Raw genomic sequence first — 27,727 nt, 5'->3', positions numbered from 1 at the left:
ATAAGGAGGACCAACATTTCCAAAGTAAGGAAAAGTACTAGGATTCTCATTAGGAGGGGTTCCTAGGTTGATAAATTCCGGAACATTTGCCATTATATTCAACTTCAGTGAATTTTATTAACAATTTAAAACTAAAATTAACAATTCACAATTCACACTTAACAACTAAAATTCACAATTCACACCTATGGTCTCTAAAAGTAAAAACAAACAAATTAACACGCGCTATCAAATCTAGGAGTCAAACCACACACAAACAGTAAGCTCTCCGGACCGAAAACACTAGTTGGTGATGAAGCCCAACCTCGCAGAATTCAGTACAGAAATGGCTGGTGGAACAGTTACCCCGGCAACCTTCTTAATGAATAGACCGGCACAAGTTCCTCCACTTTAACCGTCTCGAAGTGAAGTGAACCCCCCGGAAAATCCAAGTGAGTATAACCGACGTCTGCTCCAGGTACAGTGGGACCTTCCCTCCACCGTCACCTCGGTAGAACCCTAAAGATTATGGTCACTAAGGTCACCAATAGTAACAAACACACCTGGGGGAACAGTCTAAACTCCGACAGCACGCAAGGGCAGAGTAGCAAGCTCAATCCCCTTACCGGTTCCTTGACAACAATCCAAGGTTTACCGATAAGTGACCCCTGGCTCCTCGACAATGGTTAATCCGAGGTTTACCATTTGTAATACGTACTGTCTGGCGTCGTTCCCAACGAGGGAGGAATGATCCCCTCACTGGTTCGGACACGAGCTCGTGCTTCTCCTTTAAGAGGAGCTTTCCCAGAGTGTAACTGAAACAATTGGATTTATTCTACTCAAGATAAACTATCTGTTTGGTTTTGTAGTCTTGGAGAGTTAAGTACTCACCTACTCCAAGACCGTAGCCTAAGCTATGTTGGTGCTTCAGAGCCCTAGAAATGTAAAAATTACTAGATGAATTTTAATTAAGCGCTGTGTTATTAAGGCTGTTATTACTCAAATGGGTAAATGGAGATGAAACCAATGGTGTTATGACCCGACTCAACTAAATGCAATCGAATATGATAATGTAATCCTTTCAATTCGATGAATCCTAACTAAAGTAAGGAGAGAGTTTCCATTCACTTCCAACAATGCAAAAAATTGATCACTAAGAGAAAATATAACAAATTCTCTAATGCACTAATTTCATCAAGAAAAACTAATGCAAATCAATTCCAAACCATTTTTTATTTTTATTTTTGTGTAAATTCAAATCAAAGAAAGCTGATCTAAATCTACGATTGATTTTTCAGAATGTAAACTATGCAATTGTAATCTAAGCACAATTCACTCGAAAAGTATGCAAATGTAATCTATGCACATTTTTCAATAATATTCTGAAAATGAGAATTCTAATTGTGCAAATGTGATCTATGCAAAAGAATTCTCAAACACAAGACGATTCTAATGTGATCTAAGAACCAATCAAGTGCAAATTGAGAAAATTGGGTGAGAGTTCCAAAGATCAAAACATAAAAACACTCAAAGGCGATTAACACTCATACACAATTTAGCCCCCCCCGGCGAATGAGGGGGAAATTTTTTTTTTTGCAAAAACAAAAGCAAAAGATGCAAAATTGTGAAAAGACTGAGACAAACCTCCAAGTAATGATCAAAGGAAATCAAATCAAGAATTTCTCAAGAAAGAGACTCAAAACACCCAATTGATGAAAGCTAAAAGCAGGAATGCTAATGAAACAAGTTCAGGTGAAAATATTTGACAGGGTACTAAAGGATCTGGGCAGAAAACACTAAGAAAAAACAAAATCTAAAAGCAATTAAAGCAAAAATGGAGTTTTCCTAAATTTTTACAGGAAGACGCAGGCAACCCGTTAGAACAGGCGCGGGCCCGCTCTGTGCAAACGGCAACAGCGCGTCCAAAGACGCACTGTGCAGTACTCAGAGGGTGCGTCCTTCTGGAAAAGTTAAGAAAAACCAAATCTAACTAAATCTAAAGCTAAGCCACCCAAATACTAATTCTCACAGTCAAAAATCAGAAAATAAAAATGATTTTCTCAGAGCAAAGTTCACACAAAGGAAAAGACTTTTCTTATCAATGGCTCCCCAGCGGAGTCGCCAATTTGTCACACGGAATCTGTCAAGGGTGCGGACACGACTGACCTTCCTAGAAGTCTAAGACATTCTAATGACAAACAAGACAAAATGGAGTGATCTTTCTCTAAATACACCTTTTACAACATGAAAACTACAAGTGTTTAGGCTTACCTTATTCCAAAACGCTGTTGTTGAAGTCCGTTCTTGACGATCCGGATGAGCTCCTCCTTGAAGTCAATTCCTGCAACCACAAACAATCAAACAATTACCAAGCACTTGCATTTCATATAATAAAACATATATTCAACATGCAGACCAAGGAACACATGAAATAACTCATTAACACAAGCTATTGAGAAAAATAAACCAGTTTGTATTAATAACGAAACAAAGAAACTCTTACAACCTGGCCTTGGTGTTGTGCAAGTTCCTCCCAGGGTCCATCAAGGGTTTTCCTCTACTTTGACAAAGCTCACCCTCTCCCAAGTAGAATCAAGTGAAGACAATCTCTCCTCACAAAGGCTCTAATGGAAGACCTAAATCCTGCAGCATTTACCCAAAGAAAATGTATAGCTCCAACCTCTCCTCCCTCTGGCTCAATGTCTTTATTTATAGTGCTGTAAAGAGGTTATTCAGGTCCACCATCAATGGGATAATCCCCCTCTTTGGGTGGGATAGCTCCCTTATTGATGGGATAAGTTCCCCCTTAATAGAGATACATGAACCAACTGGAGGCGCATCCAATTCATCAAACCGACCTCTAGAAAGTTCTAGAAGTAACCACAAGTAACTTTTTTTAAGATGAAACTCGCGCATTTTGCCTTTTACAGAAGGACGCACCTGTCCCTTAACATACAGAGCGTCCAAGGACGCACCTTTTGTGAACATTGTGAGCGTCCCCGCAGGTAAGGCTAGAGAGAACCTGCGACCCCAGAGATAAACATATTTTTGACAAGACTTTCTCTCTTTTTTGAGTTTGAGATGGATAGCAGAGGCATAAGACTTGCCTAAGAGGGTAGCATGACTGTTGATTTGAGCCATACTAACTGTAAGTGGTCATGGTGACATTTTTTACATTTTTTAGTGTAACAAATCTCAAATTTTATTGTTAAAAAAATTAATTATTTTAAATTTATAAATTTGTGATTCATAATAGTAGGTTGAGTTTTAAAATCATAACGTGTGTTTTTTAAAGTTTAAATTATAATATTTTTAATCAAATTTAAAATAATGATAATTATATCTTGATACTTAATACACATGAATATGATGGATATTTTATTAGCATTAATGAGAGTGGATTAATTTTAAAAGAATAAATATATAATTAACATTTTAAACGTCCTCCTCTTTTTACATTTAACATCACACTTTCTATAATAACAATCTAACATGACATTTTATATAATAATACCCTTTACTTTATATAACGATTTTGAAAAAAAACGCTTTGTAACAAATTTCATAATTCTTTCCATGAAAAAAGGAAAAAAAAGACCCAAAATTTTATTGATTTTTCACTACATTGATGAAAGAAATGCACAATTTTGATAAAAGACCCTTCATAACAATTTTCAAATTTCATCCCCAAAACTTTTATTGCTTTTTCACTACATTGGTGAAAAAAATGTACAACAAAGAACAAATTTCAAATTTCTTCCACACAGATAGACAGAAAAGAAACCCAAAACTTTTATTGCTCTGAAATGTACGAGAGCTTACCGTTGCAGCGCTCACTCAGTAAAGTAGAGTAGGGTAGAGTACAGTACATATGAGGAGATTATTGAGAATGTCAAAGCGGAAGGATGAGTCTAATTAGAAGACAAATGAATCCAAGTGGCAGCGCTGGGTATTCCACTGTTGAGCACGAATAGCATGTAGTACCTAGGCGGTGCTACAACAGGCGTGGGAGGTGCCGTTACTAGGGCACTATAAATATTCTGCCCTGCTCCTCCTACTAATTCTAATTGTGGGGTGGCAGATGCAAGCAGAAGCAATCTCTGATGCATGGAAAAAGAGTGAGTAGTGAAGGTCGGAGGATAAATGTTGAACTGAATGGAAATGTTATGATGATTATTTGCAGCGAATTGAACCTTGAAGCTACCGCCATAAGTGACCGAAGCAGGCAGCACAGAAATGATGGTGGGCTTCAGGGAAGATTCGTCTAAGTAATAAGGACTGTATGCTTGCAGACGAAGCTCTGTGGGAAACGTAACGGTGAAATTATAATTTTTGTTGAGGTTGTAACCTCCCACAAAAATCCTACCATCAGGCAATACAATTGCAGTGGAATGATACATTCTTGGAACAGTGGAACTTGCGAGTACTGAGAAGCGCTGCCCTGGCAATGCATTAGGTCTGTATAAATAAGGAGCAAGAGCTGGATTGGTTGCTTGCCCATAACCTGCACATCCCTTCTCCGCTCCATTGATAATCAGAATTTCACCGGTGGGAAGAAGCAGCATATCTCCCACAACTCTGGGAGCAGGCATGTTCTCCATTGCCCAATCAGCATTGGGATCTGTGATAACCATTCTTCCACAGCTCTGGAGCGCGTCAATGAAAATCCCTGCAAGTGACAAATTGTAACTGTCAACAGGAGCACCACCGCAGATCATAATTTCTGTCCTCCGAAATGCATCAGATGCGGACAGTGGCAACATCACAGATGAGGCGGTGGTGGGGTAATTTCTTGGGCCATCTGGGATTCTTGGAAAATGCCTGACCACAACATTTCTCTTGTAATCAAGCAAGATGGAATCACGGTTGGCGAAGATGAAGAGATTTCCATCGGATGAGAGATGAAGAAAAGGATAGAGATTGTACAGGCTCTGCAGGTTTTGGGACACATAGGTGCCTTCCAGAAACGTCAGATTGTAAACTCCCTCACCAGGCTTCCTTGGTGGCAGGAATTCGTAGGTAAAAGCGTAGTTTCCCCCCACAACAATACTTCTACCGTCAGGAAGGATCTGGTTTGAAGCATACCATCGATCGTTCAGAAGCCCAGATCCAGGTTCACCAGCTGGATCAACCCAATCACATGTAGAAGTTTCACAAGGTACAAATTTACGAACGCTCATGTTTCCATCGCCCCATCCACCAGTGCTAACCAAAGTACCGTCCGCAGCAAAGGCTCCCGATGAACACCAAGTATCAGTCCTCAGCGTCAACGGTCTCACCTTGTTTGTAGCAATGTTGTATTCTATGGAGTGCGCTGAGCAATCATGATAACCGGCTGATTTACCTATGCAAATTCCATTTGCGAGGCTTATATTAGAATCACCAAAATCTGTGTAATCGTACATCACCACTGTACCCATAATGGTGGTGGCCATATGCATCGCCGACACACCTCCATTTTCAATCACCACTTCCCATCTCCCAGGGCCAGGGCTTACCGTATCACGGCCATCCGCCCTGCAAATATTGATTACCAGAATATACACCACAAATTGAATCCAAATGCAACACTTGGACTCCATGATATGATATCCAGAAATCGGTATTGCTGTTGTTACGCTCTGCAAAGGCGAGTTCATGAGCTGAGTTTTTATAGAGAGGTGATGTCAAATGCATAGTTGTAAGTGGTCTCCACATTCCAGCCATAGTCATCGTGGATGTATCAGCTCTTTCAACGTGGCTAACCTCAATTAAAACTCACTCTTATTTCATTTCTGGCTGGACCACAAACCACAATAAACATGGCTAGACCAACTTGGAATGGAAAATATAAGCAAAATAGCATTTCCAAAACTCTATTTTCGCAATCAGAATAAACTTCTCACAATTATATTTTAAGGTGACAAGGTGACAACAATATATTAAGGTGAGGAGTTGTTTTCAGTACAATTTTTTGGAATTTCTACTGTAGAATTTGGCTGAAAAAAAATTGAGGTGGAATCTTGATTTGTGTTATTTAAATTGGCTTTTTGAGTGTATATATAAATTCAGCACCCACCCTGAAAAGTGATTTCAATAAATTCCTGCAGGATTTTAGAGAAATTAAACGGGAAAATCCCACCAGAAAAGATTCCAAAAAGTCTCACTAAAAACAACTCATTAAGATTACAGCAAACTTGTGGGGGAAATTGTGATATTAGTTGTTTAAAGTGCGTTTTTTTAACTACATAAATGGATTCAACCCCTTGAATACTCCTTAGGCACCTACCTCTGTAGATTATACAACTCAAACTATTGAATTAAGAGCAGAGGAAGAAAGAAAGAACAACAAGAAACAGAATGAGAGAAGACCAAAGACCAAGAAATAGAAACTGAATATGTGAATCTGTTTTATTCGATGATCAATATCCTCTACATGACATTCGATATATTCATGTATTTACCGTTACATAACTAAAAACTATTCGTTACAAAGAAAATTGTACATAACTAAAAAACTAAACTACGTTTGAAGTTCGTTGTCAAACTAACAAACTCCACCTTGACAACAACTTTCCCATTCATCATCTTTCCTGCAAGCCAAGAGAAGCTAAACACCACCGCAACTTCTCTACTGTAACTGGCTTTGTGAATATGTCTGCACAATTTTCTCGTGTGTGGACCTTTTTAAGAGCTACTTTTCCACCATCGATCACATGTCTCAGAAAATGATATCTCACATCAATGTGCTTGGTTCTACTGTGATAGGCAGGGTTTGTGGCCAAGTGAATAGCACTTTGACTGTCACAAAGCACACTCACTTTCTCCTGCGTTCTTCCAATTTCATCGAGCAAACCCTTTAACCAGATTGCTTCTTTACTGGCATCTGAAGCAGCTATATATTCAGCTTCGGTAGTGGATAATGCAACCGTGTCTTGAAGCTTTGACATCCAACTAATTGCTCCACCTGCAAGAGTAAAGACGTAACCTGTAGTAGATCTTCTTTTGTCCAAATCACCTGCATAGTCAGCATCTACATATCCGCAGACTGATCCTTCACTACCATTAAAGACGATGCAATGATCTCTTGTGCCTCTTAGATATCGAAGCACCCATTTCACTGCTTGCCAATGTTCTTTACCTGGATTTGCCATGAACCTGCTGACAACTCCAACTGCATGTGAAATGTCAGGTCTTGTAGATACCATCGCATACATTAAGTTTCCTACCGCATTTGCATATGGTACATGAGACATATACTGCTTTTCTTCATCAGCTCTAGGACTCAAAACCGAAGAAAGCTTAAAATGGGAAGCTAAAGGAACATTAACAGGTTTCACATTATTCATAGAGAACTTTTCAAGTACCTTCTCCACATACTTCTGCTGTGATAACCAAAGCTTACCATTTTTCCTGTCTCTGTGTATCTCCATGCCCAAGATATGTTTTGCTGCTCCAAGATCCTTCATATCAAACGCCCTAGAGAGTTGAGCCTTTAACCTGTTGATCTCTTCCATGCTTTTGCTTGCAATAAGCATATCGTCAACATACAAAGCTAAGATAATGAATATGCCATTGAAACTTTTAAAGTACACACAATGATCATACTCACTTCTTATAAAGTTCTGGCTCACCATGAAGGAATCAAACTTCTTGTACCATTGTCTGGGAGACTGCCTCAGACCATACAATGATTTCCTGAGCTTGCAAACTAATCTTCTGCTGCGACCTCGTACAAAACCTTTTGGTTGTTCCATATATATCTCTTCGTTCAAATCACCATGTAGAAAAGCTGTTTTAACATCTAACTGTTCTAACTCAAGATTAAGCAACGCAGTTAGTGCCAACACAGTACGTATAGAAACAAGTTTTACAACTGGAGAAAAAATCTCATGAAATTCTATTCCTTCAACCTGAGAATACCCTTTTGCTACCAGTCTCGCCTTATATCTCTCAATACTACCATCAACTTTCCGTTTCAGCTTGAAGACCCATTTACATCCAACAACACTTCTCCCTTCAGGAAGCTCTACAAGATCCCAGGTATTGTTCTTGGCTAAGGAGTCCATTTCTTCTTCCATAGCCTTTTTCCATTTCTCGCTATCTGTATCATCTATCGCTTCCTGATAACAAGACGGTTCCCCATCTTCAGTAACCAAAGCAAAAGATGAAGCAGCAGAATCTTCATACCTTTTGGGAGTTTTCCTTTCCCTTGTAGACCTTCTCAGAGCGACTGGTTGCTGAACTGGTTCAGAAACTTGCTCTGGTTCAGAAGCTTCAACGGCTTCCTTTGTGTCTTCAACACCTTTGTCTCCAGAAGTCTCTCCTTCCTTTCGACTGCCACCGAAAGATCTAGCCTCCAACTGAACTCGTTGACTCGGCGATACCTGTTCCTGTTCAATTCTTTCAACATTTGATTTTAACAAAGATGATTCATCAAATGTTACATCTCTACTAATAACTATCTTCCGCAATGTAGGATCCCACAACCTATATCCTTTCACTGCATAGTCATACCCAACAAAGACATAACATTTCGACTTTGGATCTAACTTTGAACGCTGATTTTTCGGAATCAGAGAATAAGCATCACAGCCAAATATCCTCAAATGAGAATAGTCACAAGACTGACCTGTCCAGACTTCTTCAGGAATTTTACAATCAATTGCTACTGAGGGTGATCTGTTAACTAAATAACAAGCAGTAGATACTGCGTCCGCCCACAACTCCTTTTGCAAGTTAGCATTGCTGATCATGCTTCTGGCTCTTTCCATAAGAGTCCGATTCATACGCTCAGCAACACCATTTTGCTGAGGAGTATAAACAGCAGTTTTGTGTCTAACAATGCCCTCATCCTTACAGTATTGTTCAAATTCAACAGAAGTGAACTCACCACCATTGTCAGTTCTTAGACATTTAATAGATTTGCCTGTTCTTTTCTCTACCATTACTTTAAATTGTTTAAACACATTGAATACATCAGCTTTCCTTTTTAGCAGATAGACCCAAATTTTACGAGAATAATCATCAATGAACGTTAAAAAATACAATGCACCTCCATATGACATAACAGGGGAAGGCCCCCACAGATCAGAATGAATGTAGTCTAAAACATCTTTACTATTATGATTGCCAACTTTAAATCTCTGTTTACACTGTTTCCCATACACACAATGTTTACAGAAATCTAAATTCAAGGATTTCAGACCGGGAAGAGATTTACGTTTCATCAGTATGTGAAGACCTTTCTCGCTCATATGACCCAAACGCTGATGCCACAGACGAGTACCTGCTTCTTCCTTTTCTGACGCAACCGCTGCTTCACCGACCTGAGTACTTCCTTTTAACCTGTAAAGATTCCCGACCTTCTCTGCCTTCATAACCACAAGGGCACCTTTGAAGACTTTCAAGACGCCATCCTGACCTGTAAACTTATAACCCTCTGAATCCAACACTCCCAAAGAAATTAAATTTTTCTTCAAATCAGGTACATGTCTAACACTAGTTAATGTCCTAACTGTGTTATCATACATTTTAATCCTGATATCTCCCATCCCAACAGTCTGACATGACATATTGTTCCCCATAAACACAGAACTACCGTTTACATTTTCATACGAAGTAAACCAGTTTCTATGTGGGCACATATGATGCGAAGCACCAGAGTCTAACAGCCAGCTATCAAAACTCTGAGAGACATTACATTCAGGTGAAGTTTCATCTATCATACACAAATCTTCAGCAGATAAAACTTCGTCTACAATACCTGAATCAGCCTGATTCACTTCATTCTTCAGGTTTTCGGATTCCTTCTGTTTCCAACAGTCCTTCCTCAAGTGTGCAACTTTACCGCAGCTCCAACATTTTGCCTTACACTTTTTGCCCTTCGATTTCGACCTGGAAGTTCCCCTTGGTTTGTCTCCTCCTTCCTTTGAGCGTCCTCTAGCAACCATGGCTTCTGATGCAGTTGTATCAGTGCTGGATTTCTTTCGTACCTCTTCAGACAGAAGAGCTCCCATGACTGATTCAAACTTCAAAGAATCAGCAGAGCTGAAGCTGATCGAGGTTACGAAGTGATCCCATGATTCAGGCAGAGAACACAACAAGGTTATGGCTTTATCTTCTTCCTGTATTTTTACTTCCATATCTGTTAATTGACAAATTAGTGTATTAAAGACATTCAATGTTCTGCAACGCTTGAACCTTCTTTCATTCGAAGACTGTATAATTGTCGTTTCAGATAAATTCTGTTAGTTAATGATTTTGTCATATAAAGGTTTTCAAATTTTTCCCACAAACCTGACGCCGTAGTCTCTTCAACGATGTTGAAGAGAACTTCATCCGCTAGACATAGCCGGATGGTACTGAGAGCTCGGGCATCCAAGTCCTCCCAGTCTGAAGTAGTCATGGTTGTGGGTTTCTTAGTAACCCCATCCAATGCCTTGTGCAACCCTTGTTGCACAAGCAGATCCTTAACCTTCAGTTTCCAAAGAGCAAAATTGCTCTTTCCAGTGAATTTCTCCACCTCGAATCTTGCATTCGACATCTTGGCCATTTCCCCTCCTTCCTAGGATTTCAGGCTTTTAAAAAAAATAACTTCCCCCCTTGCAAACCCTTTTGTTTTTCGTGCAAATCCCTTGCAAACTTGTTCTTCTACAATATTTAAAAAAAAAAAAAACAACTACAACACCCTTTTCAATCTCTGCTGCTATCTTTTAAAAAATCCTGCAATCTGCTATCTTTTTTAAAAAAATTTGCAAACTGCTATCTTTTTTAAAAAATTCTGCAATCTACTATCCTTTAAAAAATTCTGCAAAACCCTTCTCTTTTCTTTTTAAAAAAATTTCTGCTTAAAAAAAAAACGATACCCGGATTCTGGGATTGCAACGCTGTCCACACTGTTTCAAGCCTCAACGCCAGGGTCACACCGTCAGGGTTCTTGCCGTCCATGCCGAATTCTGGGATTGCAACGCCGTCCACACCGACCTCAGGGATCCACACCCACGATTCTCACAACGTTCTTGCCGTCCACAGGAGCAGGGATTCAACGCACAGCCACTCTGCCGTTCAGGGATTCTGCACCGTCCACACTCCAACGATTCTGGATTCTGCACCGTCCACAGGAGCAAGGATTCAACGCACAGCCACTCTGCCGTCCTCAGGGATTAATCACCCACGATTCTTCAAGCCTCAACACTCCACAGGGCCGTCCACACTCAGCATATTCTTCAAGCTTCAGCCTTTAGCGTATTCTTCAAGCCTCAGCCATCCTCAGGGATAAATCACGGCTCTGATACCACTTATTGAATTAAGAGCAGAGGAAGAAAGAAAGAACAGCCAGAAACAGAATGAGAGAAGACCAAAGACCAAGAAATAGAAACTGAATATGTGAATATGTTTTATTCGATGATCAATATCCTCTACATGACATTCGATATATTCATGTATTTACCGTTACATAACTAAAAACTATTCGTTACAAAGAAAACTGTACATAACTAAAAAACTAAACTACGTTTGAAGTTCGTTGTCAAACTAACACAAACATCTAAATTTTAACAAATATATGCCTTAATAATGGAAAATTTGACAAAAAAATATGCCTATGAAATCTCCAAAACTTAAAACAGCGAGACTTATTTCTTATTTAAATATTCCACCAAAAACTAGGGAATTGCGTCATGTAAATGAAATAATTCCATCTAATTATTCTATGTTCTTCTTTTAACAGGACATAAATGTGATATATTTATGAGTTTAAAAATACATATTGAATAAAAAAAAAATTATAACATCATAAAGAATTGCATCAACAACAAAAAATTACCAAATTATATAAAACAAGTAAAATTGAGTAATATCATTAAATTCATTAATACAAATTAAAACATTATTGCCAAAATCCCATTTTCAAAAACATTAAATATCACTCACCTCAAGATATATCGTGAAGTAAATTGTGAATATGTTATATGCTAAATTGTGGTTTTGTTTAATTATTGCACACAACTGTGAGCGAGATTGTGATTTATGCAACTCAAACTTCAAAATTTTAAAAAATATCTTCCCTAATACAACTAAAATTGGCAGAAAATTATACCTATTAAATCTCCAAAACTTAAAATAGCTAAAATATGGATATATTTCTTATTTAAATATTCCAATATAAATTGGAAAGTTTTGGTATATAAATTAAATAGCTTCATCTATGTTAAAAATGTGACCATTATTTATATTTGAGTTTGAAAATAAATATTAACAAAAAGTTATAATATCATAAAGAATAGTATCAACAACAAAAAAACACCAAAACAAGCAAATTGAATCTTTAAATTAAATATCATTAAATTCATTAATGCTAGTTAAAACACCATTAAAAATCTTATTAAAGGATTATTAATTTTTTAGTCTTTACATTAAAATATCAAACAACTCAGTTCACCAAATATAAGCAACTCAAAATGAAGTCTTGTATGCATACTATTCATGTCCATGACCATAAATGCTAACATCAATATCCATATAACAAACTTTAAATGAGAATGGTATATAATAAGGGATCTAATTCTTTATAATATTTCTCTTACACATGCTTATTTAAAATGTATAGAATGAGATGTAATTTTGATGGAGTAGTCTTTAACTGGGATTTTTTGGATTTTTGGGCATATTTTTGGGGAATCCCATAAAAAGTCACACTTAAAGAGTACTCAAATTTGAATTAAATGAATAATTTATATATTATATTTATAACTAAATTTATAATGATTTTTTATTTACTAATAAATTATAAGGTTAGTGCATTGATTGCGTATTTTAATAAAATTATAAAAAATTGTGGAAATTTATTAAATATTAAAAAACAATTTTTTTACTATTGTAATGTGTGTGTGTGAGAGAGGGGTTTTCTTCTCCGAGGAAATATTAAAAATCTTAGTTTGGAAAATATGTGTGTGTGTGTGTGTGTAAGGTTTTCTTCTCTTAAGAAATATTAAAATTCTTAAATTGGAAAATATTGTTACTTTATTATTAATCAAGATTTCAGTAGAGTTCTATTTTTAATACTTTAAAAATGTTTAGAAAAAATTATAATGTTAAACTTTTCACACGATTTGCTATTAATTAGAATTGTAAATTAAAATGAGCTAAAGAATCCAACAACATGGATAGCACATAGCCTACTAGGTATATTCTCCCTTGAGAAATACTATTTTATGCATCCTATAATATCCAAGTAAATGCACTTGAATTATAGTCCCTAATAAAATATGAACTAAGAAGGTCTATCCAATCTCATCCCAATAATCCATTCCCTCTCTTTAAGATATCTCTGTGCTCTAGCACTTGGGGTATCTTGAACGTTATAATCGCTATATTTCTCTTTGAGTTTCAATGTTAATTTAGTTTCATATCTAATAAAATAGACAAATTATCTATGTAGAAGTGATTCCCAAGGAGTGAGCATGTCAATATAGATGGGGTTGGAATCCTCAGTGGGGAGGATAATATCACCTCCTCCCTAAGCTACACCCACTTGACAATTATTTTAATTATTTTAAATGAACTTGATATTATTTCATTATTTAAAATTTTTTTAATAAATTTTTATTAGTTATTAATTTGCTTTAAAATTCTAAAACTTCATTTACCTTGAAAATTCAAAAAAGATCAACATATTAAATGAAATTTGTGTTTGCGTGCGTGTTTGTGTTTAAGAGTATATAATTTTAGAAAATTAATGTACAACACCCACATGTTATGACATAAATCTAGTGAGAGGAAAAAATCGAATTCCCAGGGTCAAAGCTTTACCTCTTAAGTAGCTCAAAAATGCATTCAAGTTGTTCTCTTGAGAATATTAAGATCTCTTATGGGGAATGAAATGGACACACCAATAATTGAGTGGGAAAGTCTATGGTCATAAGTCAACGCAACTCTCTTAGTTGCAAAGAAGCGTGTCAAGTGGCCAAAAAATACAAAATGAAGAAATTGAAAGGAAATAAAGAGAGGTTATCTATCCAAATTTCTATAGCGTTGGATCACCCTTTGTGATCTTGACCATTTGAATAATTAACCACATGTGGGCCATGCCCTAGCACTGGCGTGAACCAATGTTACATGACCATGTAGCATTTTCACGTGATGCACACCACACTGTTTAAAAAATTGTATGAGTAACCCAATTAAATGGTTGATCAATGAATTTTATCAAGACAAGGACTAAGGGTTGACGATGGTACATCACATTTAACCAATATAACATTAAAAGAAGAGGTTGAGGGGCAGTTTACAACGATAACAACATAACATATAGGTATTTCATATAGGAGTTGCGTAGTTTCTGAGCCCAGTTGGCTGCGAGTCATATTTGCGCAATTTCTGGAGGGAAGACTGGTTCCCCTCTAGTATTGCGCAATTTCTTGAGGGAGTTGCTCAGCCAACAGTTAGACCAACTCTACAGAAGCAGCCTCTGACAGGAGTGCAACAAGCTATCATGCAGAGGCTCGGAAGCTGCTAGAAAACCACTAAATCTCATGTACCTGATAGTGGAATACATGCTGTTGAGGATGGTTGGTAAGGAGGCTCCAAAACGAATCTAAGGAAAAATTTTGGAGGGTGGTTGTAGCCGCTACAACAGTGTGAAAATAGGGTGGCGAGGTTTACTTTTGCAACTAGACTAGCCTTTCCCTTTCATGACATTTAAATTAGCATTTACATTTAATTAATGGCATTTTCATTTATGTCGTTAGAATCAAGTTCATCTCCTTGCAATCACGATATGCTTTCGTAAGAAATTATATTTGTAGTTAGTCGAAGGAGTGGTATTTGAATACCTTGATCTAATCTAACGAATGAGGAGGACATGAGTAGAACGTAACATGTTGTGCATATAGCACTATCACCTCTAAGTTTGTATGAACCCCAAGTTGATAATTTAGGTTGATAAGCATTGGGAGTTGCAACATCCTTGGTGCAATACCATAGCTCATCATTTTTTGGCACTGTTGTCAGGGAGGTGTTCAAGTAGGTGTTGTTTCTACATAGGAGTTACTTGCTTTTTGCTTTGCATTAGTCTTATTGGTTTGAAAGCTTCACGAAAAAAAAAAAGAAGGAGAAAAAGAATTCAAAAAACATAGCTAGTTGTTTCATGCCTCGTAGGAGTAGGGAAAATCAAGGGAAATTCTTACCAAAAACCCCCACCCCTTCAAGCAGTCAACCTGTATTCTTCTTTGGTGATTGTGAACTTTCCTCTCTCACTATAGGGGAATTAGAAAAGCCTCTAGGTGAGAAACTTGGAATTTTTCAGGAACCCATAGGGGAAGAAAAACATATCTCACCTACACAAACCATGGCTAAAAACATATAAGATGAGATTTTCCCTATCAAGGAAACTAATGGTAGGCCATAATGAGTAATATAAGCCATGTTTCCCTTCCACATTTCCATGGCCTAAACTCTGGAGATCCTCTCACCTTCGTGTTTGAATTTTTTGTTTTTTGTAGGACCTATGACTATGCATTGGATGAACATAAGCTAAATTTATTTCCATCTACCCTCAAAGATGTACCCTTGCACTCATTCATGATTTACCTAAAGCCAACATCACTACCTAGGCCCAAATGAAACAAGCCTTCAATCACAAGTACACTGATTACTGCAGTTCCAAGGAAACAAAGGAGGAACTCTTTAGGATGACCCTAGGAACAAATGAATCCTTAGAGGACTATGAGGAAAGATTCCCACTCAATTATAGGAGGGCTAATTATACCCTTGATCTCGAATCACTCAAGCTAGTTGTTCTATGGGGGATCAGGGAGGATGTAATGGAAACCCTCAACATGTTGTCTCGAGTCCAGACATCTCTTAATTTCTTTATGATGTCATCAAAACAATATATACGAATCACTCTAGGGCTGCTAGAAAAAAGGGTGGGTCTAGCCAAGGCTTGGTTAGTTCATCTCCCTTTACATCAGCCCTCAAACATGGGATAGGAAGTATGTTGGAGGATTTTAAGAGTGGCATGTTGCATACGTTTCCGCTACAGATGGATATAACGCAAATTAAAAGGAACCAAGAGGAAGGAGAAAGGGCACTAGGTATCTTCTACCCTAGATGCACTGAGAGACACCCTAGGAATGAGTGCCCACTGAATGTCAAAGAAGTCTACTTTGTTTGTAAAGAAAATCATGCAATAGAAGAACGTCTCTCTATGATAGGTCTGAGGGCTATATACCAAGGGGAGAAAGGTGGTTCAGAGAAACTCTGCTTTATTAACCAGAGGAGGCCTTAAGGTCCTCCACCATATTAGCAGGGAATGCAAGGTGTGCACTATCCTCATTAAAATCCAAATAAGAATGCACCTTTCCAGCCTTGGTTGCCTTCCACTCAACCATCATGGCCCACACCTCCTCCTTGGCCTTATACACCTCAACATCCTCCTTGTCGTATTAACCCTCCTTTCCAACCATATCCACCACAATATTCCCAATGGAGAAACCTCTCACCACGGTGGAGGCCTCAAACAACCCAAACTCCTGCTCTACTACCTCCACCTCAACCTCAACCATAGCTCCCTCACCATACCCCACTTAAGAAACCTCAAATGCTTTCTCAACCCAATCTAAACCTGAACAATAAGTAGGAACAATAGGTTTATAGTGGGGAGACATCCTAGCATGCTTATGTTGTGGAAATCCAAGAGATCAACCTTCCTTCTCGGAAGGTGATCCTAGATAATCACCAACATTTTCCACATAGAGAGATTGAAGAGAATGAATAGACTGCCCCTCAAGCCAATGCACCTTCTTACCATGAATGGTTGGTCCACCCTAAACAACACGCCCTTGAAGAGGCTTAACTTCGGGGAGAATTGAAGAACTTGTGTGTAAAAATACCCCTTCTCCAAGCCATCAAAGATGTCCCCATTTACAACAAGCTTCTCAAGGAAGAGTGTTTCAAAATACCTGGGAGAAGAAGAATAGATACCCCACTATCCATTTTGTTGGACAATTTTTTGACCTAATGCTTGGGAGGGTAATCTCCCCAAAGTACTTGGATAATGGTAGCCCAGTATTGCTTGTGCACATTGATGGGATTATGGTCCCTAATACCTGGATTGACCTTGGGGCTGCAATCAATGTGATGACTAGGGAAACCATTCTCGAGCTCAACCTCCAAGGGGGCTTGAGGAAGACTACTATGATATTGTGTAACAACCCTCATGAAAAATTCCATGTAATAAGGTATATAAAGGAAAGAATAAGACCATGGGCAAGGGACACTTATTCCAAGATTAATGTTAGGTAGGACATGTTCTTGGTGTGGGTGTTCAGTCAGTTTACTATGGGAAAGGAGATTGCATTTTATTATGGCAAAGGAGATTGGAAAAGGCAAAGGAAAAGGAAAAGGCAAAGGCATTAAAAGGAAAAAAGGAATTTTGGCACATTTGTTTATGAAAAGAAATGAAATTAGGAGAAAAGTGAGGTAAAAGGTCATAGGTTGCATGTGACGAGGAAATTGAATGAAAATGATGGAAATTGAAGAAAATAGAGTACTCATTGATAAAAAGGCTTAAGAGGATTAGTTGGCAACATCTTGGTCAATGTAAACACTTAGCTCAAGTATTTTCTTAGGTTTTAGAGCAAGGAAAGGAAAGGAAGGAAAGCAAGGATCAAGGAAGAAGAGCAGGATCAGGGAGCTTCATCAGGAATACTTGCAGGTAGTATATTTCATGTGTGATTTCCTATTTGGTTTGTACATGCATGGCTTTGCATGTTGGTGTATGGCTCTCTTGTTGTCGGTGGCATGGTTTTTCCAGGTTATGACAGTGGTTTTCATCCTAGCCTCGCCTTTTTCCTAATGCCGTGGTGTTGGGATATTTTTTTTTCGGTTTGGATCTTTGGTTTTTCGGATGAATTTCAGAATTTCGGGCGGAGGTGGTCTCAAGGTTCATTCCCAAAGGCCTAGGAGTCCCTTGATCTATTTTGGAAGGATACACGGTAAACTCTGAGGGAGGAATCTCAGTTTATGACCTAATGATCCGGTTTAGATTGTGGTAAAGCCTGAGACACTGGTCTCAGTTTAGGGCCAAATGATCCGTGGTAGGATTGCGGTAAAGCCTGAGAGGCAAGAGGTCAAAAATTCCTCAAGGATAGTGATGGAGTCCAGATGGAATTCATAGTTCGGTTCAGTTATGATCGGAGCGCCAGTTTCGGTGTGATCACGATTTGATGAGGGTGGAGGTGGTTTAACCTTTGGATTCCCTTGGTTGTTTTTGGATTGGTTTTCCTATGAGATCCCACATTCACATTTGGAATATGGCATGGGGGTGGTTGGCTAAAAGAAATATTTGGTTCGCCAATATCTAAAGTCGGGTGGTACATGGAAGTACTGAACCTTTTCAGATTTTTATATTATTAATGAAAGCTAAGTTCTCTTACTTTTTCACTTGTTTATATGTGGATTTAAAGGATGTCATATGTTTGATATTTACATGGTTTTATGCTCGTTATAAGCATGGTTAATTGGTTGATTCATTTAATGGTTATTTCATGTATTTACTTTTGAATGTTAAAATGATGGATGCAAGACCTAATTGATGTTATAATAGTTCAATGGAGACGTTGGTGATCCTTCCTGCCATGGTTCATAAGTGATTTTAGTCATTCACGCTTTGTCTTGTATCCTAAACCTGTAGGTTGCATTGATTCCAAGTGTTTGACAAAAGGTCAATCCCAGTTGGGGATGGTTAGGCTTAGTCCTGAGTTTTATTTCTCAGTTTTTTTATCTTTGTCATCACGTCTTCAGTGGATTCTAAAAGTTACACAAATTCTGGGGAGTGGCCGAAATTCTGGGCCAGAAAAGTGCCTTGATTTCAAGGGATGTTGGCACAGGTCCGCTGGGAAAAGTCCTTGGATGGTGGCTTGTAGGCCTGTGAAAGTGTCAAGAGGTCTCTAGATGCTATCATGCCCATAGCATGAGAGCGTCCAAATGTTTAGAGGTCTAAAAGGTCAGTGGGACCTAAGGGCAGGATGCTTGAGTGGCTGGGATGTCCCCTGGGGTATTTCTGCTGGTGTGGAAGGTATGGTTGATTTGTTTCCATCGATTCGATTTCTTTAAGGTCACCAAGGAGGTTGAATCCCTTATAGCTACCTCTCTCGTCAAACGTTTACCACGGTTGGACAGTTACTTGGGTAGATTTGGGAGGAGGCCGATTACATACTTCAACTTGCAGATAGATCCATAATAGCTCACGAGGGATTTATTGACGATGTAATGGTCTCCATTGACTCGTGGGAGTATCCCACTGATTTCCTTGTCCTGCATCCCAAAACCAAATTTAATGGTTATCCTATCATCCTAGGAAGACCTTGGTTGGCCACTTTTGATGCCTCATTAGTTGCAGGGTTGGGAACATGACCATAAAGAATGGGCATCCATCAAAAAAACTTGTGATGTGCCCTCCTGCTCAACCTTCTATTGAGCATGACTTGCCCTAATGGTTAGAGGATGAGGAAGAAGGATAAATTTATGACACATCCCCCTACCCAGTCTACACACTAGACACTGTTATAGGGGTAGGGAAACCTAATGAATATGAACTTATTGAACTACATTAGTATTTATTTCTTAAAAAAAAGTATTTATATTTCTAGAAAGTGGACTTGTGACAATCCCCTGTACAGTAATCCTCACCATCCAAATAATCAACCACATTGGGTCCACGTGCTAGTCGTGGTGTGAACCAGTATTACAAGACCATGTAGCATGGTCACATGACACACACCAAGCTTTTTAACTAATCACATGAGTCCCCCAATTGAATTATTGATCCATGAATTCCATGAAAACAAGAACTAAGGGTTGAGGAAGGTACATCACATTTGACCAAGTTAGCATTGAAGTTAGAAGTTGAGGGGTGGTTTACTATGATAATTGCATGTCATATAATTGTTTCGAAATAGTAATAATAATATATGCCAAGGATAATGTTTTTAACCTAATTCGAGAAAGAAATATAAGTGAGCTAAGGGTGGACAAAATAGTAATTTATTTTTAGTGCATAAACAAAATTATGAGTATGCAAAGCAAGGAGATAAGATAAATGGGTATGATACCATGGAGAAGCTTAATGCCATGGGAAAAATTTATAAAGTATGGGAAATAAAAAAGAGAGACTTAGATACACCATAAGTATATAAGATATAGTACAATTAATTTATTATTCATAAAGCCTAAGTCCCTTATGTTAAATTATATTGGAACAAAAGGGTACAAGTATCACATGTGGCATTTAGGAAGGGTGTTATATGTTAACCGATAAAATCGAGATGGATCCCTATAGTATGATCAGGTTGACCAAGAAGTTATGCCTTGAACGAGTATGGTGTTGTGTCTAGACTAGTGAGCAAGGGAGCATCTAGAATTCTCTTTTCACTAGCTATGGAAAATGTAAATTATGTTAGAGAAAAAATGTTTTGAAATGAGATGTATGATGAGGTAAAACCTTAGATTCATATAATGAGTATTTTTGAATTTATTGCAAAAAGAAAGAAAAAAATAGTTGAGTAAATTGAGGTACATTACACTTTGGCCATTTTTGGCCAATTGATCTCCACTGGGGATTGATTGATTGAACTGTGCATATAAAGGTGGAAGGATTTTGGTATAATGGATTGGCTAGGCAATCCATAGATTTTTTTTTGTTATAATAATGTGTTGTAATCACTAGCTTGAGGGCTTGATCTATGTAGTCCACCTAATCCTAGTTTTCTAAGCTTTTCAATGAGTTGAATACAATATTTGAAAATAAATAAATATCTTAAACATTGGAAAATGACAATCTAGATTCTAGTGAAGAAAAATAAAGCATGAAACAATTAGACTACATCATTAATTATGATAATATTTTATTAGATATTTTTATTATTAGAGTAATCTAAGTGTTTAGTTGATCGTTAACAATAATTGTTTATTTAATATTATAATTTACCATTATAAACAATAAAAATAAATTTATCTTATAATATTATATAATTTTACAAATGCTTAAAAACTCACTGGTAAATGTGTTTATTAAATTTTGTTAATATTATATTTACTTGTGTCAAATAGACAATTTGGTTTTAATTGAAAAAATATATAATCAAATTAATTATACAATTTTTTGGATAATAAAGGTAAATAAGGTAATCATAATAATTTATATCTCTATTCTGTGAGGCCATTTCCAACAAGTGTCAAAGATAGCTGTAATGGACGCCGCGCCCCCGACCGCCTCTGCAACCCTAGGTTTCTTTCTTCCTGTCGACAGGAAGGGCAGTCCAAGCCGGGAGGATGCGCCGCATGGGGCTCTGGCCTGCTCTTTGCCCCTTCTCGCGACCACACCTGTAAAGTACCTCGATCTTGGAGGTCGGGAGTCTTTTAACCTTGGATTATTCAGGGATATGGAAGCGCTCCTGCTCACTGTATATCAAGCCAGGGACTGCTGCCTCCAGAAATGCGCGGAAAGACAGGAACTGCCGCAGGGACTGCCACCTCCAGGAATGCGTGAAAAGGCAGGGACCGCTCACTGCAGATCAAGCCAGGGACTGCTGCCACCGGTTCCACTGAGCGATATTCAATGGAAGAACAGGGCAGATAAAGGAACAGAGTGCGAGGCCCATGTACCGCTCCGCCCCTTTTCTCCTGCAATAACCAGGATCGATCTCACTCTCCGAAGCAAAGAGCCAAAGATTCAAACACGGACATCTATTTTCACCTCATCCCTTTTTTGCGGAAGGCATGCTCCAGATCTCAGATCTGATGTAAGCAAGCAACGCCTTTGCTTCTTGTTTTTGCTGGGCATGCGCGCAGAAGTTTCAAGGCAAGCAGCACACGTCCTCTGCACGCCGAGTCCTGCTTCAGCCATCGCTCCAAGACCGGTAAATTTGATTTGCTGGAAGCAGATCCATCCATTGAACCAGCCAGACCGATCTGAAGAGACACAGGGATTTCAGATCCAAATCAAACTTATGAGCAAGACGGTGATGCAATGGGTTCACGCAACAGATCTGGTGCAAGATCTCCTGCAAGAACTCGAACGACGGCTGAAGATACCCTCATCTTATCTCAGGCTGCTATATCAGGGTAAGCAACTCATGGATACTCTTCCTCTTTCCTTCTACAGCATTCACAAGGACGCTTCTATTGGGGTTTCCTTTCGGTTAAGAGGAGGGTCCTTTGGGCAAACCTCCTCTGCCCCCTCTTTTTCTTATAAAGATGCAGCTTGCAAAAATGATGGCCAACCTCAAACCTCTTCGAAACCAGCCCATCCAAATGGGGCTCCAAAACAGTTTCTGGTAGACAAATCAGAGGAAATTCCTTGTATCAACTGCTCCCATCCTGAGCTTGAAAATCGCTACCAAACATTTGCTGAATCTGCACTAATATGCAGATTTAATGGGCTTTGGCCTCGCACAGCAGAGCTATATCAATGGATCCATGACTTTTGGACCAAAAAAAGCAAGATCTACCTATGCTCAAAAGGATTCTTCATTGTGGTTTTTTACTCAGATGAAGACTACCAAAAGGTCTTAACGGGAGGCCCTTGGTTCTGGGGCTCAGCTGGGCTTTTTCTCACCCCTTGGTTTCCAGAATTTGACCCTTCTACAGCCATCATCACCAAGATTCCCATTTGGGTCAGGCTTCCGAATCTTCCGGCACATCTATGGCATTACTCTGTCTTCCTAGCCATTGGAGACACTTTGGGACGATACCTAGCTACAGATATTTCCAGAAAGGATAATGGTCTCTACACTTATGGCAGACTGTGCGCTGAAATAGATATCAGCAAAGGACTGCCGGATCAGATCAATCTCAAGATGGGAGATTTCCACTGGACTCAATCATTGGATTACGAGAATACAGCCTTCCGTTGCCGACATTGTAATCAAGCCGGACACCTCCAAAGTACCTGCACCTAGTTCCTCGACAAAAAGAAGAAACTGAATCGCAAGCCCAAATCCAAGCGCTGGAATCCTTGTGAGCCACCATGTCGTATGAACGATTTAGAATTCTCCAGCTCGGATGAGGAGGAAACCAAAGCAGACGGGCAAGATGATGAGACTCCGATGGACGCTCCCTCGGTCGTCCCGGCAGCCCCATCTGACCCTCAGATTTCTCAGAAACGGACTCATTCTTCCTCGTCCTCAGACTCTGACAAGGATATTCCGCAGCCAGTGCAGAACAGTCTGCAACTTGTAATGGCTCAGCCAAATTCCTCTGGGTGGGTCAAAGTAAGCAAGAAAAAAGGAAAAAAATGTCGGGTGGTAGGAGCTGACCCCTCTGGGTAGTTTTCTTTGCTCAGTTCTTTCTTCTGCTTCTCAGTGTTCTCTTGTTTGTTTTCTAAGGAGCGAGGTAGAGAGCCTATCCCCTTTGGCTCCCTCGCTTTCTGCTTTGCTTGTTCGCAAGCCTGCTTGTACTATATTTTTCCTCCTAATAGAATTAGTCTTTATACAGAAAAAAAAAAAGGTAAATAAGGTATTGTAATTAATTAATTTTATATTATATGATTTTAATCTCAAATTTTATTGTTAAAAAAATTAATTATTTTAAATTTATAAATTTGTGATTCATAATAGTAGGTTGAGTTTTAAAATTATAACATGTGTTTTTTAAAGTTTAAATTATAATATTTTTAATCAAATTTAAAATAATGATAATTATATCTTGATACTAAATACACATGAATATGATGGATATTTTATTAGCATTAATAAGAGTGGATTAATTTTAAAAGAATAAATATATAATTAACATTTTAAACGTCGTCCTCTTTTTACATCTAACATCACACTTTCTATAATAACAATCTAACATGACACTTTATATAATAATACCCTTTACTTTATATAACAATTTTGAAAAAAACGCTTTGTAACAAATTTCATAATTCTTTCCATGAAAAAAGGAAAAAAAAGACCCAAAATTTTATTGATTTTTCACTACATTGATGAAAGAAATGCACAATTTTGATAAAAGACCCTTCATAACAATTTTCAAATTTCATCCCCAAACTTTTATTGCTTTTTCACTACATTGGTGAAAAAAATGTACAACAAAGAACAAATTTCAAATTTCTTCCACACAGACAGACAGAAAAGAAACCCAAAACTTTTATTCAAAGAAACCCAAAACTTTTATTGCTCTGAAATGTACGAGAGCTTACCGTTGCAGCGCTCACTCAGTAAAGTAGAGTAGGGTAGAGTACAGTACATATGAGGAGATTATTGAGAATGTCAAAGCGGAAGGATGAGTCTAATTAGAAGACAAATGAATCCAAGTGGCAGCGCTGGGTATTCCACTGTTGAGCACGAATAGCATGTAGTACCCAGGCGGTGCTGCAACAGGCGTGGGAGGTGCCGTTACTAGGGCACTATAAATATTCTGCCCTGCTCCTCCTACTAATTCTAATTGTGGGGTGGCAGATGCAAGCAGTAGCAATCTCTGATGCATGGAAAAAGAGTGAGTAGTGAAGGTCGGAGGATAAATGTTGAACTGAATGGAAATGTTATGATGATTATTTGCAGCGAATTGAACCTTGAAGCTACCGCCATAAGTGACCGAAGCAGGCAGCACAGAAATGATGGTGGGCTTCAGGGAAGATTCGTCTAAATAATAAGGACTGTATGCTTGCAGACGAAGCTCTGTGGGAAACGTAACGGTGAAATTATAATTTTTGTTGGGGTTGGAACCTCCCACAAAAATCCTACCATCAGGCAATACAATTGCAGTGGAATGATACATTCTTGGAACATTGGAACTTGCGAGTACTGAGAAGCGCTGCCCTGGCAATGCATTAGGTCTGTATAAATAAGGAGCAAGAGCTGGATTGGTTGCTTGCCCATAACCTGCACATCCCTTCTCCGCTCCATTGATAATCAGAATTTCACCGGTGGGAAGAAGCAGCATATCTCCCACAACTCTGGGAGCAGGCATGTTCTCCATTGCCCAATCGGCATTGGGATCTGTGATAACCATTCTTCCACAGCTCTGGAGCGCGTCAATGAAAATCCCTGCAAGTGACAAATTGTAACTGTCAACAGGAGCACCACCGCAGATCATAATTTCTGTCCTCCGAAATGCATCAGATGCGGACAGTGGCAACATCACAGATGAGGCGGTGGTGGGGTAATTTCTTGGGCCATCTGGGATTCTTGGAAAATGCCTGACCACAACATTTCTCTGGTAATCAAGCAAGATGGAATCACGGTTGGCGAAGATGAAGAGATTTCCATCGGATGAGAGATGAAGAAAAGGATAGAGATTGTACAGGCTCTGCAGGTTTTGGGACACATAGGTGCCTTCCAGAAACGTCAGATTGTAAACTCCCTCACCAGGCTTCCTTGGTGGCAGGAATTCGTAGGTAAAAGCGTAGTTGCCCCCCACAACAATACTTCTACCGTCAGGAAGGATCTGGTTTGAAGCATACCATCGATCGTTCAGAAGCCCAGATCCAGGTTCACCAGCTGGATCAACCCAATCACATGTAGAAGTTTCACAAGGTACAAATTTACGAACGCTCATGTTTCCATCGCCCCATCCACCAGTGCTAACCAAAGTACCGTCCGCAGCAAAGGCTCCCGATGAACACCAAGTATCAGTCGTCAGCGTCAACGGTCTCACCTTGTTTGTAGCAATGTTGTATTCTATGGAGTGCGCTGAGCAATCATGATAACCGGCTGATTTACCTATGCAAATTCCATTTGCGAGGCTTATATTAGAATCACCAAAATCTGTGTAATCGTACATCACCACTGTACCCATAATGGTGGTGGCCATATGCATCGCCGACACACCTCCATTTTCAATCACCACTTCCCATCTCCCAGGGCCAGGGCTTACCGTATCACGGCCATCCGCCCTGCAAATATTGATTACCAGAATATACACCACAAATTGAATCCAAATGCAACACTTGGACTCCATGATATGATATCCAGAAATCGGTATTGCTGTTGTTACGCTCTGCAAAGGCGAGTTCATGAGCTGAGTTTTTATAGAGAGGTGATGTCAAATGCATAGTTGTAAGTGGTCTCCACATTCCAGCCATAGTCATCGTGGATGTATCTGCGCTTTCAACGTGGCTAACCTCAATTAAAACTCACTCTTATTTCATTTCTGGCTGGATCACAAACCACAATAAACATGGCTAGACCAACTTGGAATGGAAAATATAAGCAAAATAGCATTTCCAAAACTCTATTTTCGCAATCACAATAAACTTCTCACATTTATATTTTAAGGTGACAAGGTGACAACAATATATTAAGGTGAGGAGTTGTTTTTAGTACAATTTTTTGGAATTTCTACTGTAGAATTTGGCTGAAAAAAAATTGAGGTGGAATCTTGATTTGTGTTATTTAAATTGGCTTTTTGAGTGTATATATAAATTCAGCACCCACCCTGAAAAGTGATTTCAATAAATTCCTGCAGGATTTTAGAGAAATTAAACGGGAAAATCCCACCAGAAAAGATTCCAAAAAGTCTCACTAAAAACAACTCATTAAGATTACAGCAAACTTGTGGGGGAAATTGTGATATTAGTTGTTTAAAGTGCGTTTTTTTTAACTACATAAATGGATTCAACCCCTTGAATACTCCTTAGGCACCTACCTCTGTAGATTATACAACTCAAACTTCTAAATTTTAACAAATATATGCCTTAATAATGGAAAATTTGACAAAAAAAATGCCTATGAAATCTCCAAAACTTAAAACAGCGAGACTTATTTCTTATTTAAATATTCCACCAAAAACTAGGGAATTGCGTCATGTAAATGAAATAATTCCATCTAATTATTCTATGTTTTTCTTTTAACAGGACAGAAATGTGATATATTTATGAGTTTAAAAATACATATTGAATAACAAAAAAATTATAACATCATAAAGAATTGCATCAACAACAAAAAATTACCAAATTATATAAAACAAGTAAAATTGAGTAATATCATTAAATTCATTAATACAAATTAAAACATTATTGCCAAAATCCCATTTTCAAAAACATTAAATAGCACTCACCTCAAGATATATCGTGAAGTAAATTGTGAATATGTTATATGTTAAATTGTGATTTTGTTTAATTATTGCACACAACTGTGAGCGAGATTGTGATTTATGCAACTCAAACTTCAAAATTTTAAAAATTATCTTCCCTAATACAACTAAAATTGGCAGAAAATTATACCTATTAAATCTCCAAAACTTAAAATAGCTAAAATATGGATATATTTCTTATTTAAATATTCCAATATAAATTGGAAAGTTTTGGTATATAAATTAAATAGCTTCATCTATGTTAAAAATGTGACCATTATTTATATTTGAGTTTGAAAATAAATATTAACAAAAAGTTATAATATCATAAAGAATAGTATCAACAACAAAAAAACACCAAAACAAGCAAATTGAATCTTTAAATTAAATATCATTAAATTCATTAATGCTAGTTAAAACACCATTAAAAATCTTATTAAAGGATAATTAATTTTTTAGTCTTTACATTAAAATATCAAACAACTCAGTTCACCAAATATAAGCAACTCAAAATGAAGTCTTGTATGCATACTATTCATGTCCATGACCATAAATGCTAACATCAATATCCATATAACAAACTTTAAATGAGAATGGTATATAATAAGGGATCTAATTCTTTATAATATTTCTCTTACACATGCTTATTTAAAATGTATAGAATGAGATGTAATTTTGATGGAGTAGT

At 38.0% G+C, this 27,727-nt stretch overlaps 2 pseudogenes; both read right to left on the bottom strand.

The window, feature by feature from the left end:
• Nucleotides 1-3,890: 3,890 nt before the first annotated feature.
• Nucleotides 3,891-10,908, bottom strand: LOC149224903 (aldehyde oxidase GLOX pseudogene; annotated as a pseudogene).
• A 13,347-nt stretch (nucleotides 10,909-24,255) lies between these two features.
• LOC149224902 (aldehyde oxidase GLOX pseudogene) lies at nucleotides 24,256-25,926 on the bottom strand (annotated as a pseudogene).
• Between the last annotated feature and the right edge of the window lie 1,801 nt (nucleotides 25,927-27,727).

The sequence above is a fragment of the Pinus tabuliformis genome, chromosome Q, assembly GCF_031772625.1.
Source record: "Pinus tabuliformis cultivar Carrire ecotype Pingquan chromosome Q, CPIR1, whole genome shotgun sequence".
Lineage (NCBI taxonomy): Eukaryota > Viridiplantae > Streptophyta > Pinopsida > Pinales > Pinaceae > Pinus > Pinus tabuliformis.
Note: the sequence above shows the minus strand (reverse complement) of the source record. Positions and strands in the feature narration are given on the sequence as shown.